The sequence below is a fragment of the Fundulus heteroclitus genome, chromosome 1 (assembly GCF_011125445.2).
Source record: "Fundulus heteroclitus isolate FHET01 chromosome 1, MU-UCD_Fhet_4.1, whole genome shotgun sequence".
Classification (NCBI taxonomy): domain Eukaryota; kingdom Metazoa; phylum Chordata; class Actinopteri; order Cyprinodontiformes; family Fundulidae; genus Fundulus; species Fundulus heteroclitus.
Genome location: NC_046361.1, coordinates 37,905,464 through 37,925,158, shown reverse-complemented (window position 1 = coordinate 37,925,158; position 19,695 = coordinate 37,905,464). Strand labels below are relative to the sequence as shown.

At 40.5% G+C, this 19,695-nt stretch overlaps 1 protein-coding gene and 1 non-coding gene across 2 annotated transcripts in view; both read left to right on the top strand.

The window, feature by feature from the left end:
- Positions 1 to 19,695, top strand: part of lama5 (laminin, alpha 5) — a 134,074-nt gene that overhangs the window by 7,522 nt on the left and 106,857 nt on the right. The gene's annotated exons all lie outside the window — the stretch shown is intronic.
- Positions 5,469 to 5,540, top strand: trnaa-cgc. Its single transcript has one exon. It is a non-coding gene; the product is annotated as a tRNA-Ala (tRNA).

Below are 19,695 nucleotides of genomic sequence, written 5' to 3'. Positions count from 1 at the left end.
AGTCCGGTTTTGTTACATTATTGCATATTGTGGCATTATTACATGATGTGGTGTAAAAAAAATATATATATATATTTTCTGAATACCTAAAGTATTAACTTCTGTCAGGATGGAAGGACCCTCATTCATCTTCAGAAAAACAACTCAAACTCAGTCAGACTGCATGGACAGATTCTAAAATGGGATGAGATCTGAACTTTGACTAGGCCATTCTAAAACAAATAGATGGAAAACCTCTAAAATAGTAGCATCATGCACTCGTTGTCTTGTAACTCGGACTGGCTCATATTGACCCGAATATGAATCTGTCTTCATTATTGGATCCACCTGATTTTAGATAAACTAGACCACTTGTTTGCCTTTAGAATATAGTTGTTGTAACGCTGCTTTAAACCAAACCCTGACGCATCTGCTGGGTTCCTCGGTCCCTTTACGATGCAGTTTGTTCTCTGATCAGTTGGATTTACACTGATATTAAATTATTTTCATATTAAATTATTTTATTTAGGAGTACCAGAGCAAAGGGGCTTGAATACGAAAGCCTGCCGTACTTAGGAAGATTTTATTTGTGAAAATGTTTAAAACCATTTAAAAATGTTCTTTAAGCTTTCAAAAATATGCACAACTTTATGTTGGGCTATACATAAAAAAAATGTAATGCACCTTATTAGCAGCTCAGGCAGTTCTTCCAGAAGTGTTTTGGTCTTCTGAAAGGCGTTTATAGTTTCTCTTTCAGAGTTTATCACATTTCATTAGCTGCCTGTGAATATGCCTCTTTGTCAGCGCCGTGGTTCCCGGCGAAGAAACTAAAAAGCAACGCTTGTTATGCGGTTGATGTCCTCCTCAGTGATTCAGCCAGCCACACTTTTCTCTCCTGCATTTCTCGGCAGCGATCTTCCTGCGTCTCCTTTTAGATCCTTTCTTTCCTTTTTGGCTTGGGCTGTCGCTTCAGGACCAACAGCTGCTCTCTTTCATTCCCTCCTCTGCTCGGCCGTCTTGATTGACTTATTTGTGTCACTGCCGTCTCGTTGGCCTTTATCGTCCCCTTCGCTCCTTTGTTCATACCATCCAGGGTTAAGTGTTGCCCCGGCCCGCTCAGACAAACACTCGAATGCTGACTCCGAGTGCACATTTTTCGCTCATTCACTTTGTGTACTGGGCAGGAAAATAAGCAACGAAGGGGAGAAGTAGTGCTGGAGAGTAAAATCTGGCCTTTGTGGAAGTCATTCAGCGACGCATGAGGATAGCTGAAGACAGATCTGAAGCTGAACAAAGACAAGATGACGGCTAAATGGGGTGGGGGGATAAAATCCAGTCCATCCATGATCAATCCATCAATCCGTGGGGGCTACAGGTCCAAGAGGGACACCCAGGCATCCTCCAGCTCATACTGAGGGACCCTGAGGGGTTCCTAGGCAAGATGGGATACAATTGACTGCAAGTTCAAATTTGATTCAATTATTTTACCAAACTATTTTTGTTGTTGCTGTCCAGATGTGTTGTTGACACAAATGCTTTAAAGTTTTGCCATTTTGAGTTAATGTTATTATAAATATTCTCTGTTTATGCTTAGGGTTGATGGTTAGCATCCTGGTTTGAATCCGGACGTGAGTTCTTTCTGGGTGGAGTTTGCATTTTCTCCCTGTGCACTCATGGGTTCTCTCTGGGTACTCCAGCTTCTTCCCGCAGTAAAAAAAACCCCAACAACTCTTAGGTTAATTGGTTTCTCTGAAAGCCATCAGGTATGAGCGTTAGCTCGATTGAAATGAAACTGAAGTGAGACATAGTTATTGGCTTATTGTTGCTTAGTTATGATGACCAAGGCAGGAGTTTTGAAAACAAACAAACAAATTTTCCAACATTTCCAAAATGGGCACAACGACAGATAAAATCAGAAAGAATCACAGTCTGTGAAAAAACCCCATTAACTGTCGGTTAGAAAGCAGGAGGCGTCAGGATTGTGTTGTTCAATCAAACCCTCGAATTAAGAGACTTTAAATGAAATTAAGCTTAATTTAATTTTAGTAAACCAGTTTTTTGTGTTACTCTGCAGTTTAGCACGCGTTTAAGCTTGTTTTCATTGTTCTTCTCACTTTTACATTTTCTAACCGTCCTGGACTTATAAGTAGAGAAAACATTTGACGGCAACTGAGAAAAAAATCTTTAAAATCTGCACTTTTCAGTGAACATGTTCCGGTTTCTCTGCCTTTCTAGACGGGTCCCAGTCCTCCATCAGGACATTCGAGTACATCCATTTCTGTTCTGCAAATCTGTCAACCTGTGACTTTTATCTCCAACAAAACGCAAGTTTTTCCAGGGTGGGGGGAAAGTTTCCAGCAAGCCGACTGCAAACAGGTTGAGACGCGTCGCCTCGCTCCAGCAGGCAGGGCGACCCTGACCTGCCGACCCTCCATTCAGCTCACTCCCTTTGTCCTGCCGTGTTTGCCCGCCCTCACCACCTCCCTTTGATGGAGCGGTCCCAGGCTCTCCCAGTGACTTAGCGTCCCGAACGCTTCTCAATGGTCCCTTTATCGCCCCATTGTGCGCGTGAGTGTGTTTGACTCATTCAGAAAGACTGCGGAGAACAAACATGGAAGAAAGTGTCGCTTGTGAATGGGAAGTGAAGTGTTTGGGATACTTCGCTGTGAGAGAGAAAGAGGGGAAACTGGGTTCAATAGAAATTAATTAAAAATCCGATTAGATCAGTTAATCAGTCACTTGAGGCACTTGCTGACAAACTCCATGAACATCTGCGGTCCGGTTCTTTATTTATTCTCCCCAAATTGGATTTCCTCTTCTCTTGTTGACGGGGAAACTTCAGCCTGGAGGAGTTTCTTCTTCCGTTAGGGTCATATGAAACCCTTTTGGACCAGAAAAGCACAATGAGCAAACAGGTGTTTGGGCCTCGCATGTTTATCTCATTCTCAGGGAACTAAAACCATTACAGATTTGACCTTATTCTTGTCTAAATATCAATTTTATGTTAGTTAAGCCAAAGGGTTGGAAAATGGGATTAATGTCATTTTGAAAAATGTTGCTGATTGTCTCCAAAACCACAAGTGCACCAGACAGAAAATTACTTCGGCCACAAAGTTGGAAATGTCAGAAATGAACTGAATAGTTTAAGGTTGTAATACAGACTGTCTGTTATATGTTTAAAAAAGCCAAAACAAATCGGGCTGCTGGACGCACTGCGTAGAGAATAGGGAATATAATTCAGTAAAGCCTACTTTGCTTGGATTCTTTAATTTTTTATAGGAAAGCTGCAGAGTTTAGTTGTTTTTGAGCACCTTCCAAAAATGCACAGATTCGAATGCCTCAACAGTTTTCGTCTTTACGCCTTTAAAGCCTAACAAATAGAAAAGAGACAAACAAAATGTGCAACGACTCAAGCTTGGCGTTAAAGAGATCTCCCTGTCGGTGCTTCAACAATTAGGCTAATAAAACCTTTGAAACTGAGCATGCTCAGATGATATCATGGCGGAGTTCATTGCTCGTGTGCCTCCATTCCTAACATAAGAACTCCTTTAATGTCCCTCAGTGGGACATGACGCGTGTTTGCTGTGTTGGCGGCAAACACGCACAATTATTAGGGATGAAGAAAGAAAAAAAGAATACAAGGAGACAAAAGTAAACTGCCTAATCTAAAGTTAGCTTTGAAGAAAACACCAAGAGTGTAATATAAGGGTGAATAAATAAAATGACTAAAGGAAAGATAACTCCAGCCTATAGACCTAACACACGATAATAGAATATGCATTATTTCCATAATGTACAAAGCGTATACAGTATGCACTACGTATCAGAGTCCAGCAGCGTCCCGGCTAAACAATTAATGGCCAAGTCAGAGCCTGTGCAACGATATGCATGATGTAGTTATCTTAGCATCTTAGAACAGTGTTAACAGTTAATGGATGAATCATGACCTGTGCAACCATTTTTTATGATTTAAATAGATATTATATTTGTGGGGAGCAGCTAAGATTATAAAGTCTGACAGCAGCCGGGAGGAACGATCAACGGAAGCGCTCCTTTGAGCATCTATGATGCAGCAGTCTGTCACTGAAAGAGCTCCAGCTCTGCAGCAGCTCCATGGGGTGGGAGACATTGTCCATCAGTGATGTGATTTTCCTTACAGTCCTTCTGTCTCCCACCACCTGCACTGGGTCCAAAGGGCATCCCAGGACAGAACTTGTCCTCCTGATGAGCTTAACTAGCCGTTTCCTCTCAGCTACAGATCAGCTGCTGCTCCAACAGAGCATAGAAGATGGCTGATGCCTCCACAGAGTTAAAGAAGGTCTTTTCAGGCACTCCCTGCAGTCCAGTAGACTTAGACTTAGACTTAGACAACTTTAAGTCTAAATAGACCTCAGCCTCCTCAGCAGGTTGAGTCTTCTCTGACCCTTCCTGTAAAGAGCATCAGTGTTGTGACTCCGGTCCAGTTTATGGTTTAAGTGAATGTCCAGGTAGTTATAAAAGTCCTCTATCTCCACCTAAGTTCCCTGCATGTTCATCTGTGTCAGAGAAGTGAACCGAAAGTCCACCACCACCAGCAGCATTTGTCACTCATATCCAATTTATTTTACATCATTTTTAACTATTGATAAACTTGTGCTAAAAAAGTTATATTTTTTTTTACACAAAGAGAATAACAGGATAATTTTGCTCAATAAGATGTTTGGGATTATTTTAGATGTATTGACGTGTATCGGTGCGTTTAAACTGTCATCCTCACCATCGTGTGGATTCAGGATCCCATCAGAGACGTTGCTGATGAAGGTCCAGCTGCAGCCTCCTCTCCTCAGACAGAAAAACACGCTCAGCGCCAGACTCGTCCTCCCTTACGGACACAGCTCTTTTCTTCTTGGAGCCGACCGGACCCAGAATAGACTGACGCTGCTATCTGCTGCTGTCCCACAATGACCTCGCTTTGATGCGAGGACTGGGGAGAGAACTGTTCGCAACGTGAAAGCCCCAGCGACTTATTTTTATACTTGTCTTTTTAAATTTTAACTCATCCTTTAAATGTGTTCCAGTTCTCAGAAATAGACGGTAGGATTATTGGTAAAAAAAAAAAAAAAAAGAAACTGGCTGCGGGAAGAAGGACTGTGACCAGTAATCGTTCACATTTTCTATCATTTAGTTCACTTCTTTTAATTTGTGGTTCTGTGTTTATGGAATTTAAAATTATGATCAGGAGTCAAAAAGAAAATAATGAAAAGTTTAAAAAAAATTTTTTAACAGAATAAGTTTTCAGGATCCAGTACAACATTCAATCCCTTTAGATGGAAAATAAAGTATAAAGCAAGTGGTTATAGATCAAAGAGTAACATTTCCAAAGATCTTAACTTCCTGGGAAAAGTGACAGAACTCCTGCAATGACTTGAAGAAAGTCTGCAGAAATTTGGAATTTCATTTGGCTTTTCCAGATTCTGCATAGTGTGTATAAATGACTTCCCACCAGCTGTGGGGATGTAGCTCAGTGGTAGAGCGTGTGCTTCGCATGTATGAGGTCCTGGGTTCAATCCCCAGCATCTCCACTCCCTTTCTTGCACTATCTGCACACTTTAAGCTTCTCAGGAAACGATGTTGGTTCAATCAAAGAAAGTGGAAATATATCTTATATTGTCGTCATTCTTTTGCTGCATATCACTTTGTGAGGTTTACAAAGGTTTATTTTTTATCCTCTTCACCGTCTTGGCGCTAGAGATTTAATAACAAACTAATCAAATAAATCCATGGGCCACAAATACTTGGTGTGTTTCCTCTCTTACAGAAGAGAGCAATTGATTTTTTTTTCGTGCACAAGCCAAAGATCTATAAGCATTAGTTCACTCTTAGAGTATTTGTAATATTTTAGATATACTCCTAATATGAAAGAAAAGTGTTCATTGGGGGACTTTTTAAAATAGTATTTTCTATTGTTTGTTTGATTTCACCCCAGAACTTCTAATTGAATAATTGGATCAAAATGAAAATATCTTTATTAGTCGGCTGCAACGTACCACCTCTTCAATCATTAATAAGAATAGTCCTAGTAAAACAATCAATAAATGTACAATAGCAACGACAGTTCATAAATCTCAGCTCGACTTAAACGACCATATTAAAAACAGTGCAAATCCACCTTTAAAAATAGAATAATTTCTGCTGTAGATCATAAGAGACCATAAATGTGGCTACCTATGTGTCTTTCCCCTTCCCTCTGTTAATCTTCTCATCCCAAACCATGCGCTCATTAACATGTTTTAGAGACCGTGGGATGAACGAATGTTTATATCTGTTATATTTGCATAAGCAAGTTTCAGTAGCACAAACTCAGAGTGGAGCACATGAGAGGAGTCGGATAAAATCCTCTCTGCCTGTCTGAGGATGGACGGCTCAAAACGTTCCCGTGGAGACAGAGGAGGAGCCATTCCCACTAATTTACCTGCTATCTTTACTAAGTTTAAGATCTGGGTCTTTGTTTTTACCGTCAAATTACCAAACCAGATGGTGGTGCCATACATAGATAACGACTCTATGGTAGCACTGTAGAAAATCACCATTCTGTTGGTGCAAACACTCTTAAACAACGAAGAAAATGAAGACGCTGGTGTATTTGCACCTGCCACATGTGTGCCGGCTCAGAGTGTTATCAACACGATGCTGCAGGTATTTATAAGAGCTCACCTGTTGAATGTTCTGTCCACGTGTGGCTGTGGTCTCCAACTGGGCTCCTCCAGCGTCTCCATCGTCTTTTCTATATTAATGTGCCACTTATGAGCATCACACCAGTTCAGGCGTTCATCAGCTGCCGATCTGTGACTGCTTGGGTCGGAACCAGTGTTTAACAGGCTCAGTATTACGGTATCATCTGAGAATTTAACCACATATTGATAAGGCTGCTAGCTGACACAATCATTCGTGTAAATAAAAACGGTGAACTGACACCGCCCTGAGGGGCACCAGGGCTGCTTCAGCTTTACCTGCTGTGGCCTGTTTGACAGAAAATAATGATACCGTTTAATTAAAAAGGGATTTACATCCAACTCAATGAGTTTTTGTTTTTTTTGGAGAGGAACATGTGGCTGAATGGAGATAAAAGCAGAACTAAAAGCAATAAAAAGTAATCTAGCGTATGCAGCAGAGGGGGACTCAAGATGTTTTAAATCGAGGTGTTCTACAGTTAAAATGGCATCACTTGTGCTCCGTTCCTTTTTGTACGCGAATTGATATTTGTATTTTAACAAAAGATGATTGAATTAGTGCCGTTAGCATGGCATTGACCTGGCTTTAGCAGATAGCGCCCTGTAGCACCAACCTGAAGGTAAATGACTAAACTGCTTGTGTCCGGGATGTGTGGAGTCCAGTGACGTACGGTAGGGTTCATAGCTGGTGAGGCACTGACGTCATCAGAGTCAGATTTATAAATATATACACTCTACAGAGTAGACTCATTGCAAAGTGCTGAAGGAGACTGATTGAGCCAAATAAATTCACCAAGAGACATGGAAAAAATATTGATTCTTTGATGAGAAAATAATACTAAATTATTTGTCATTTGATTGGTAACAGTTTATGAGTTATGATGGATTTCTGCATTTGTAACACATTAAAAATATAAAAAAAATATAACACACATTACGCACATTGCATTACAAAAACAAAACATGAATAATTATCGCTGTCTTACCTCTGCTTATAAATGAAGTCCATGCGGCGCTCTTTCTGAACAAAAATATCATCATTTTCCGGTAAAAGTTCTCTTTATCTTCTTCAGTTTTAAAAGTCTCTCAGTCTCAGTGGAGATCACTGCCAGGGAGGAAAGCCTTCCTTCATCAGTCCTGTTCCGGCTGGATGTTTAGAGTCTTTTTAGTGCTTTACTTGTTTAGCATAACTCGCTAATTCACAGAATGGAAGCCAGCGCAGTTAACATGGGATTGCGCAATCCCAGGGGAGGCCAAGCTCGCTGCGGCCTCACCAGCTTCGCTATCAAGCGCCACCAAGGATTTACATGAAAAATAGCGAAAAGTCTGCGATTTTAAATAGAATATGATAAAAAATTAGTAAATTAGATAAAAAAAATAACTTTTATTACAAATGACTGAGTGAATCACAATTTATATTATGTTATCATTATTATATATTTTCTTTCTTTCCTTGATGACAAGTGAGGCCTGGCCTCATTTGCCTCCCTTGACTGCACATCACTGGTGGAGTCTGCAGAGATGTCAGCTGCCCTTCTCCTGACCCTGGACCTGTACAGGTCCTGGATGGAGGGAAGGTCAGCCCCAGTGCTCTTCTCTGCAGACCTAATGGTTTGTTGCAGCCTGGACCTGTCCTCTTTGCAACAAACCATTAGGTCTGCTAATTAGTTCCTCTTTCTCACTCTCCATGCCCCAGCTGCTTCACATTATCTCCTTATCAACTCGTCAGCATTCAGTGTCATTCTCCACTTGTACCTCAGTATATATGCTGATTCTTCCGTTGTACTGCATCATACCCTGTTCCTCTGTTTTGCTGCCTGTTTTATGCCGGTGCCTCCACATCTGTATTTTTTTCCCCCCTTTAATAAATACAAAAATAGGGATATCCCTGGCCTGGGCCTTCTCTTATAAACAGGACAGTATAATTAAGAAGAATGGCATGTTCAGATCCTAAAATATGCAACTGAGTTAGAGAACTATGCTTTACATTTATTTTATCTAGCAAAAATCTCAGGCTATTTACAATAATATGGAAACCTGATAAACCTTCCTACAAGTAGTTTCTATGTTTAGTCTAAGTTTCTCAGGTTGCTCACACCCATTTAATTAGGTTTTAAATGTAAAATGTGACTTAGACAATGCTCACTGGCGTTTCTATATCAGCAGTCCATCAGGAATTCTTTAGCATTTAAACATTTCATTCATTAAGAAATTGAGGCGGCAGATGGTTTAGCTGAAGAAGCCAAAGAGGAAACTTTGGAGGGTTAGAAATCTGCCTGGACAAAAGGAGACGTTTGCCCTCCTTAATGTGCCAGTAAATATTGGTTTCAGTCGGGTCAGCTGCAGCAGCTTGTTTGAGTTTCTCCTCTTTCCTGAACTCTTTCTCAAATGAAAGACGTGGGGGAGGTGAGAGCAACGGGAGGGAGGGAAGGGAGACTTCAGAGGAAGTAGGAGGTCAAGAAGTTCGTCCCTTTATATTAAGTTTTGTGCACATTTTAGTGCTCTCATTTAGCATGATAAAAAAAGCAGAATTGTACAGAAACTATAAATCTTCAAGGTTCTTGAATTGTTGTTACCAAGACGTTAGCTTAAATTGACTTTTATCACCAATCTGCTGCGTCAGGTCCGCTGACCAATTATTGTTTCCCAGCTTCCTTCTGGTTGTATGCATGATCTGCAGTAAATGTTGGGGCAACAGTTCACTGATATTCATCCATTTGACATCTGATCAGATGGAGGCGGAACTATGATTAGTTGTGTTTGGACTTGTTCTGAGGGTCTGAATGGAGTTTTCGCTGCAAGTTAAGTTGACACTGAGGAGAAGACGGGAAGGGAGGCAAACAGGAGTAAATGTTTTGCCATAATAAAGCCATAAAGCGGGGAGTGGGAGAGCAACAGAGACGAATGGGGGGGTGAAGAAAGTGGAAACTTTGGCTGAACAACATTTTGTAATTTTCAGTCCTGTCTGCTGCTAATTTAGAATTAGTAGTTAAACTGCAAATCAATGACCCCAGCACAAGAATCAAATAAAAAATCAGATAAATTCAAAATTATAATTCTCTATAAATCATTTAATTCTATCATTCATTCAAAGGGAAGCTCAAAGACTAATTTACGCATTAAGCAGACTAATCCAGCCCAACGTTGGCAGATCCAGCCCTCAGCAGGGCTTAAAAGTCTCTAAGCATGCAGAGATGCACTGATAAGAAATTCTCTGATCTCTGGTCTGTCTAAAGCTTCGTCCTGCTGATGATCCTGTACTAATGTCACTTTAAGAGCTGCAGTACCTTTAACATGAGCAGTAATTCTTATTTCTATTAGGAAGATCAAGTGTGTACGAGAGCAATCTCCGTAAAACAGGGTTTTCCTCAACACTACTCACAGTGTTTTTTTATATGGAAAAACAAACAAAACAATTAAAAAAAATAACTAGTTTTTAGCATAATAGTGTTACTAAACCAAGCTTTAAGATAAGATAAGATAGTCTTTATTGATCTCACAATGGAGAAATTCACTCGTCACATCGGCTCATACAACAATGCCTTGGAAACATTACATTTGTGACGTATTAATTTAATGAAACAATAAAGACAAAGAACACCGAGAAAATAAACAGATTTTTTTCTTGTCTTTGTTTTATTTCTTTATTTATTTTAAGAAATATATTCCATTACGATTACGTGGAAATCCAAGACTTCATTAACAAGAGAGACACACCTTGATAAAACAAACCTAAAAAAGTTAGAAGCATGCAGAGACGCACCGATAAGAGATTCTCTGATCTCTGGTTTGTCTAAAACTTCGACCTGCTGACAGCCATTTGATCCTGTGATGCTACTTTAAGAGCCGCAGTGCCTTTAATAAGTGTTTGTGAGAGCAATCGCCGTAAAACAGGGTTTTACTTGTTTAAAGCAAAATCATTTAGTCAATTATTATGTTAATATTTTACCTTAAGCCGACAATTTTATACCAAATAGCTCAAAAAGGTTAAAATAAACCAGTCAAAAAAGAAATATCATTAAAGGAAATTAAATTAAAAGAGGAAACATTTAATTAAAAGAGGAAACATTTTGGGCAGATTATAGGTTGAAGCAGCATCAGTAAATGTCTAACTGTACAGATCCAACTCAGTAAGTTAAAATATCTTAAAAACTTTTTTATTTCAGTAACTCACACATTATATTGATTAATTAAACCCAGACTGATCTTTTCAAGCTTTTATTTTTCTTAATTTTTTTTCACAGCTATAAATATGACATTTAAGATTAGAATATTACATTAGATGTTAAAAAAACAGAAATGTTTTTTTAAAAGTTATTGTATTTAAAGTTACCAAAGTCGAAAGTCGAGCCAAGTTGAAATCCTAAACTTTGAGTTTTCAACAAGTTATTGAACCAAATATATAATTTAATCAGAGTAAAGATATACTTGAGATATTGCAATGGTTTTAAAAGGTGTTTTCTTCTACCAAGCAGCAAGACGAAGTAAGCTTCTAAATCTTCTAAAAATCAATGCTTATGTTGATTGTTATAGTAAATATAAATCTAAATAAACAAATAATCCAGTAGATTTACACACAATACAAATGATTTTCATGTTAACTGCAACAGCACAAAGCTGTGCATTTATTAATGATAATCATTCATATAAACTTTGTATGCAACCAGAGTGAGCTACTGACGTATAAATAAAATAAAACTAAGTCAAATAACGTGGCTATGCACCTTTAAAATGTAAATAAAGCCTCTAAATGCGCTCAGAGGCTTTTTTTTAAATGCAACTCTTATTCCCATGTATGTAATAGAATCTCTGCGAGGCGGTGCCAACCTCAGACTCCAGTCTGCGTTTTTCATAAATTAGTCGGACACTCGCAGCTGTTTGCGTGAACTTGTGACCCAGTGACCATCAGCATGCTGCCCTCGCAGCTCGGTCAGTCTGCCGTCAAAGCAGATCGTGATACAGACGTTTTATTCGTGACAGACGCTCACACAGCGGCTGTTTCTGGGAGGCTGCTGAAGGAGCCCAGCTGAAGTGTTGCAGCCAGCAGCTGGGGAGCCTCAGCGTCCCCTGCCTCACGCTGAAACTGTAACACACGGTACAGATGATTTCTGTCTGCTTGCTAATATTTAAATGAATAAATGGGAATGAAGTCATTTGTGTGGAAAGTTTTCCCTACAGAGAACACCCTGAAGCAGCTAACCTGCTGGGAAACATTCGTCTTTTTAAAGAAGCTGGTTGTGCGCGCAGAGTTGTGTCTGTTCTTTTATACCAGAAAGGTTTCCCTCCACATAAACTCCTGAGACGATTGCTTATATTCTCAGAAATGTTAATGTTCCAGCTCATAAAAAAATAGAAAGTGAAGAACATTCTTCATCTGGCTCGCCATTTTCCTTAAAACAACTATAGATCTTTCTGTCCCTCTTAAGTGTCCTGATGATGCCCAGAATGATCACTACGACCCTGTGGACCCATGGCTTAGCAGAACCTGCCATGTCTGCATGGCAAATCTTTTTCAGTGAGGGCTACTTCTGTCTCAGTTTTTACCAAATAACTTTTTCTCGTCTCTTCCTGGGGATAGTCTGCCTGCAGAACCCTCCGACCATGATCCTACCTCACATCCATGGCTGCAACCTGACCAGGGCGCCACAGCCACAACGTTGGAGATGCAGATTTCACATAGAAATCTATATGAAATTAAATTTTCATGTAGAAACTGAATGTATTAGACTGATCTTCAATCCCGTGTAACTATGTATCAGATTTTTTTTTTTTTACTTTAAATTTGCATGCAAAAAATTCACCTGCAGAAATTTGTCTGCAAAGATTAAAATAATTTTTGAAGGCAATTTTTGATTTTTTTTTTTCAGGAATGATTTTTTTTTTGCTGGCCAATTTAATGCAAAAATAACTTGCATAATTGCAATGGATAAAATTCTGTCTGATTCTAATTAGACTTTATTTCTTCCACCATGGACCCTGATATCCTGCTACTGCGAAGCTGTGATGTTTGTTTACCCTCCTGTTAAATCTGAACTCTTTAAGAATGTAGAAATGAACAAAATCCATCCCCTTATTCTTTTAAACGTATGTAAGAATATCACCATGTTTCCCCCATATTTCCTCATTTAATCCGATCTAATCTAATAGTTATTTTCTTTTGCGTAAAGTACTGTAATGTAGTATTATACAGTGTATTATACATATATGTTCTCGTAATCATTCTCTTCCGTGGGACAACCTGCTCTCCCTTTCCGCTTCCTTATCTCTCATCCTTCTCCCAAATCCTCACTAATTATGGACTATGACCCAGCTGTCTGTCATATTAAGAATTGACAAAGATGTTCAAAGGAGCCGCAGATCAGGAAGACGGAGAAAGTCAAGGTCACGGCAGAGGAAGCCTCCTTCCTTCTCCTACTATCCTCCCTTTCTTGCCCTTTCCCACCATTCCTGTTGTGTCTGAGCTTTTCAGACTCGTTTGGAAAACGTTCAGCTTCCTTTTCCACTACGACAGGCAGCTAGTGGTCTCTAACTCTGGGTATAAACCAGCTGCCTCTTTATCAGGAGACAGAGAGAAGCTCTGAAGAAAAATAGCATTTCCTCTCCTTCAGATCTTGTTTCCTCACTGTGGAAAGGGAAAAAAACATCAAATAACACATATGAATACATGTGCATCTATCCAATATAAATCCAGATAAACAAATCATCCAGTAGATTTAATCAAAATACAAATGATTTCCATGTTAACCCACTGCAACAGCACAAAGCTGTGCATTTAAGAAATGTTTATTTGACATTTAGTAAAATACAGAATATCATCTGGTAAAATTGTTTCAAACCTGCAATTTCTTATATGGGAAAATAAACGAAACAACTAAATAAATTAATTCTTTTTTAAGCATAATAGTGTTGCTAAACCAAGCTACAACACACACTTGGAAACATTGGATTTGTGACGTGTCAAATTAATTAAACAGTTAAGACAAAGAGCACGGGGATAATAAACATATCTTTAAATATCCATACCTGCTTATCGGTGCAGGATCACCGGGGGGGAGGGGGGGGGGGATGGTGTCCATCTCCAGGTAATTTAATCAGACCAATTAACCTCATCATGTTTTTGGACTGTCTATCTATCTATCTATCTATCTATCTATCTATCTATCTATCTGTATAGATATATATATCTAGGGGGAAATAAAGCAGATATTTAGGGTGACTTTATGTACACTCAGGTGACTTATATACAACTGGAATGACGTTTTACATTAAGTGGTGCCAGGTAAGAACACGGTGAGGTAGTGAGATATCTATACAGCTGAAGTCGCTTATTAAACAGGATTATTTAACAGTATTATTGCACAGGTTATTGCACAAGTCATATTTTTAATAATCCACCAGGTTAGCGTCCAAATAGCAGCTGTAGATATCTCAGTTTTCCACCCTGGATCCGTTTGGGTTTTCTGCCCTGCTGCATGTTTGTGAAAGCAGTTGTCTCAACATTCAGGGAGAGGCTTTGCCACCATTATCTAGCATTACTTTACTAATTTGCTGTTGAATGTTAGTATGTGTGTTTTTTTTTTTTTATTTATTCTGTATGAAAAGTCACAGAAACTGGTGAAACATTGGATCCATTCAGTGGATGAAAGCTAAACAGGAGTTTTAAACCACTTTCATTTGTCACATTGAAGCTCTCAAACGCTGCAGAAGGACAAATCACCACATGTGTCCAAAATAAAGAACTTTTTCCCTTCTGACTCCTCTACCCCCCCCCTCCACCTCCATCCTCCTGGGCTCTGATAAGAAGTCTGGGAAGGTGAGTCCATCAGCGTTTCCACGATGGGAGCCGTCTCTCTTATCTCCTCTCCTCGCCCTCCTTCTCTTCCCCATCTCTGCTTCTCCTTTCTTGCTATCTTTGCTTTTGGCTTTTCTGTTACCAGGGGTTGAAAACTCCTGGAACCTTTATTTCTACATCATCTGAGAGGCGCCCAAACCCTTAAACCCACTCCTATACTAATAGTTATATCATCATGGAAAATATGATTTGGAGAAAATGGCACTCAGGCCCATGAAGAAAGGAATATAGAAATACTCATGCATGAATTTAGACAGATTGGGTATTTATAGGTGAACCGAATTTCTGTTTATTAGCTTCTGCTAATTTAAATTTATAATTTTGATGGTCAGAAAAGCAGGTGAGATCCTGCTCCGTTCCTAAAAGAAGCTCTTTGTTAAACACATCACCTAATGTCTCATATAATTTTTACTTTTAACTGAACAGAGAGTTTGAAGGAGCTGCAGTTCTGAGTCGTCTTTTTTGCATCATCTGATGACGAGGCTAGAAATCCTTCGTCTCCCTGATTTCTTAATCCGGTTTTTCACACGACTAAAAGAGACGCTGATCGTACAAAAACTTAATTAATTAGTTGATTAATCCAAAACATTTGTTGTTGCGGTTTGCTAAATAAAAATGCAGTGAGATTTGTTTTGCATTAAACTTTAAAAGTTGTATGTTATATCAACTAAACAAAAAAAAAAAGATTCTGCGTTTTTGTCTGCTGCATGATGTTTGATGTCAGACTTTCCTCCATGATTGAATGGACCGTGTCTTCAACCTTTGAGAAATCCCACTTTGACGTTTCAATCGTTTCATTTCTGTCATTAGTTTTGCAGGTCTTTGCAAATTATAGTAAAAATAAACTATATATACACATGAGCCTGTGTGTTGTAACTCTTGGTCTTGTAAATGCCCATTGAGACTGAAACATCGGAACGTGTATTTTCTTGTGTAGGTAATGCATTAAATAAATTATATAGGGTGCAGTAATTGGCATGAAAACTGTCAGAATCAGGAGGTCAGGCCTCTCAGCACACAGAAAATTGGTACCAGCCAGGAAACGCACGTCTTTTCTTCTTCATGAGGCGAAGCGAAGCTCTGATGCGTTTTCCTCTCTGGCTTTCCTCCTTGAAAGTTAGTGATGTTTCCTCGTTCTTTTAGGGACACGTCGGTATTTCCGACTGTGTGAAATTGCGGGAATGCAGCAGCAGATTGCCATGTCTCTCCCCCCCCCCCCCCCCAGCTTCTCTCTTCTTGCCAGGACTTGCAGAAGATGGCATGCTCGCGTCGAAGCTTTTAACGTTACACAAACCGCCATGGGGATTGAAGGGGCAGGAAAAAGCAGTGGTCTTTAGGTTTGAGGCGCGCTTTAAAGGCACTGAGCTCAGCGGCTGGGCGTGTACGGACCAGCTGTTGTGTGGATGTATAGGTGTAAGGGAGAAGCCTGCGTCTGCACATCTGGCGCCTCTGGGCACTGGAATCCCACCTGGAAAACAGTGTGCCTTCAAGATAAAGGTGGTGGTTGTAGAGAGACGTGAAAGCTGTCATTAGACTCGGTTATCCAGAAGTCCTGCTTGGTCTTTCCAGGCCTTTCATTCGGAAACCTGCAGACGCGACGCAGCTCTAAGTCCTCGTTCTTTCCGTGCGTTGGAAAGCAGAAAAGATAAGAATCAGTTTTTAAGTTGAGGATCTGTCCTACTTTCCCACTCACCTGTTCAGATTGCAGCACCAGATGATCCTGGTAGCTTTTTCGGGTTACAGGTCATTTGGCTCTGGGCTGCTTTTACTTCTGCTGGAGAACGTCCCCCGATAGCCTCTGGCGAACACAGCGGGTATGTGGGACGAGGCCTTTTTCCTGTCTTAGTGTGAGACGACCCAAGAAAAGCAATTTAACTGCTCTGAGTGTTTCAGAAAGTGCTGATCCACTGGGATTTTCACCCACAACCATCTCTCAGGTTTGCAGAGAATTGCCTGAAAAACAGAAAACATTCAACCTGAGTGGATGAAAGTGTTAGGATTCTGGAGTGTTTGGTTCCCTTTTGTGTGTGAGTGAGTTCCTGTTTCAGAGAAGATCTCTGCAGGAGAGTCCCATCAGCTCTGGTTCCTGCACACCTGGAGCAAATCTCCCGATCGGGCTGACTGGTGCTTAAAAGGAGCTGCAGGATGATAACTCTTCTCCGCATGATTTTCTATGATGGCTTTTATTCGGATGAGCTCAGGTTTCCCTCAGATGGAGCTGAAAGAAAGATTTGTGGCGTTCTCCTTCTCCTTTACCTGTCTGCCCGCTCTCCAGTAAAGAACATCTATTTATCTATTTACAACCTTACCAGAACTGACCCTCATTAACTCAGACTCTGGACTCTTTACCTTTCCACCAGCGCTGAATCCTAACTCCTCCCCCACTCTTGCAAAGCAAGGTCTCTCCTCCCGTCATTTTCCACACCTGCTCCCACGCAAGCTGGTTAACTCGTCTCTCTCCTCCGTAGACCAGGGGTGTCAAACTCATTTTGGTTTAGGGGCCGCATACAGCTTAATCAGATCTCAAGAGGGCCACACGAGTTAACTCATTGCAAGATTAAATAGAACTAATAAATGTGGACTTGTTGTTGATTTTTATATTAAATTAATTTAACTTTTACACAATATATTATGAATAACCTCAGCGTTTTTAAGAAAAGTATGTGCAATTTCAACAATACTTTTACTCAGTTAAACATTTACTTGTGCATTATGCATAAGAACTGATCACAGTGATTGTACAATGTTGAAAAACATTTATTCAATGTTGTCCACCTCGTGGACAATATAGGAACTGCAGATTTTTAATTAAACAAAGTACATGTTTTTTTCAATAATTGTTTTATCATTCTCTTCCTTTTATCTCCTCTTTCTTTCACCTTTTCTTTTATCTTTTTGTTCTTCCTTTCCTCTTCTACTTTCCCATTATAGTGTCCATATCATTTGAGATATTCCCCGCATGAATCATAATAAAACTATTCACATTCATAAATCAAGCGGAGCACTATGGCAAAAGCTGTACTGCTCCACTTGTGAAAGTCAAATCTGATGAGCTCTTTTTGGCATTAAGACAACAATTCTTATTGCCGCATTGCCAGACAGGACACTGGAAAAAAAAAAATCATAATACAGTTAGCCACCGGGCCGGACTAAATTGTTCGGCGGGCCGGATCCGGCCCGCGGGCCGTATGTTTGACACCCCTGCCGTAGACGAACCTGAAAACGGATTACTGAAGCCTTCCGTAAACATCGATGGATTCGACCCCTTTGCTGAACCTTTGCACATATTGTAGATAAACCTTCTTCCCTTTAGCTGGTCTCCTGAGTGATTCTGCATGGGGGTCAAGATAATTATCTCCCAACATGACAGACAGTGCCTGCTTGATGGTTGAAGATAATAGAAAGGCAACGGTAGCTCAGTTCACCGCTACATGCAACCAAGTGATGCAGAACGGCATCTCTGAACGCACAACACGTCAAACCCTGAAGCAGATGGGCTACAGCAGCAGAAGACCAGACTGGTGGCTGCTCCTGTCTGCTAAGAACCAGAAACTGGGTCTACAACTCAGAGATTCACCGAAAGATTGGGGAAAAGGCCGGCTTGAGGAGTCTTCTTCAGCTGCTTTCAGAATATAGTGGAAAAAAACCAGCATCTTGCATGTAGACCTGCAGCGAATGCATGACGGTACCTGGTCAGCATGGGCCCAGATCTCTGGGAACTGTTTTCAACACCGTTCTGAATCAATGCCACTAAGAATTAAAGCAGTTCTGGAGTCCAACAAGCACGCTGTACCTAATAAAGTGGCCGGTTACATGTTCTTTTCGCAGCTGAAACCATGTTCGTTTCACTGCTGCAAACCTCTGAAAGAAACGGAAAATAATCTCTGAATGAAGACAATAATGGCTGATTTGGGAAGAGAGGGAAATAAAAGGCGGCGCTTCATTAAAGCAGAAGGCTTGGGCGGCGTTTGATAAGAGGAGTTCAGACTGCAGCTCCTTTCTTCACAGTTATTGTCAAACTCTGTGTGTTCCAGAGTCTGAAATCACTGCATCTGTCCTCAGAGACAGATCATACGCTCGCTCGCCCGAGAAGTGTCAGCTTATAAGTAACGCTGCTGGAAGGAGGACGAATGGAAAAGATTAGTCCCAGGCAGGAGATGTAAGCGGACCGTTTTATCAGAATACGCCGCCTCTCTGAACGTCTCTGCTATCTGCTGCCTTGGAGAACCAAAGGAACATTAATATCCAGACAATGTCCGCACCGTAGCCAGTAAGATGAGCTCCCTCTTCACTTTTTTGATGATTAGCAGCTCAACCTTTCCACTCTCCGATAAAATCTGCCCTTCGAGCCAAATAATAACGGGCACTGTTCACATCCCACTCACTTCACATCTACTCACCTTCTTGACCTCCACGGCTGCCTCCGCTGGTGGCTCAGAGGCGTGGCAGCAGCAAATTGACTTGATGCCCCCCCCGTTCGGTCTCACTTCTTACATAAATCACACCGAGGCGCCAGGAAGGTGTCTCTTGGTGGTCTCGGAAGTATCCTGAAGAAAGTGTCTTTAAATCTTTCTGACAAACGCAGCTGCAGCTCCGTCTCGTCCTTATCCTGCGCGCTCCGCTTCTCAGCTTCGCTTCTGTACTCTTCACCAACTTCACACACTTACACCACCGCTTCAGCTTTGAATCCAGTGTGTAAAGAACATCTATCTATCTATTTACAAACTTACAGTACCTTCAAGTCAGAGCTCTGGGCGTAGAATGAGCGGATTTCCTGGTTGGAAGCTGGAAATGATTGAAATTTGCCTTTTTTTCCTTTTTGCTATAGCTGACCATGATAATATATTTAGCTTGTTTTTGTGCACTGAAACACAAACAGAACATGTTCATATCTTACAGAACTTTGTTTGCCGCAGATATATTAAGATTCAAACCTTTAGAAGTGATAATAAATGTTCTACATTGGCAACCTTTAGTGTATTTTTACATGTGCAGCCATATTGGATACAGAAGTTGGGGTCGCTTGGTGAGCTCCATTGACCCCTGCAGGAATTAAGACACCAGATGGCATTCTTGTTGTTTTTCCAACTGGGAACCCAGAATATTTGACTTAATTCAAAGAGAGTGTGCCATTAAAATCAGAAATGTCCAGAT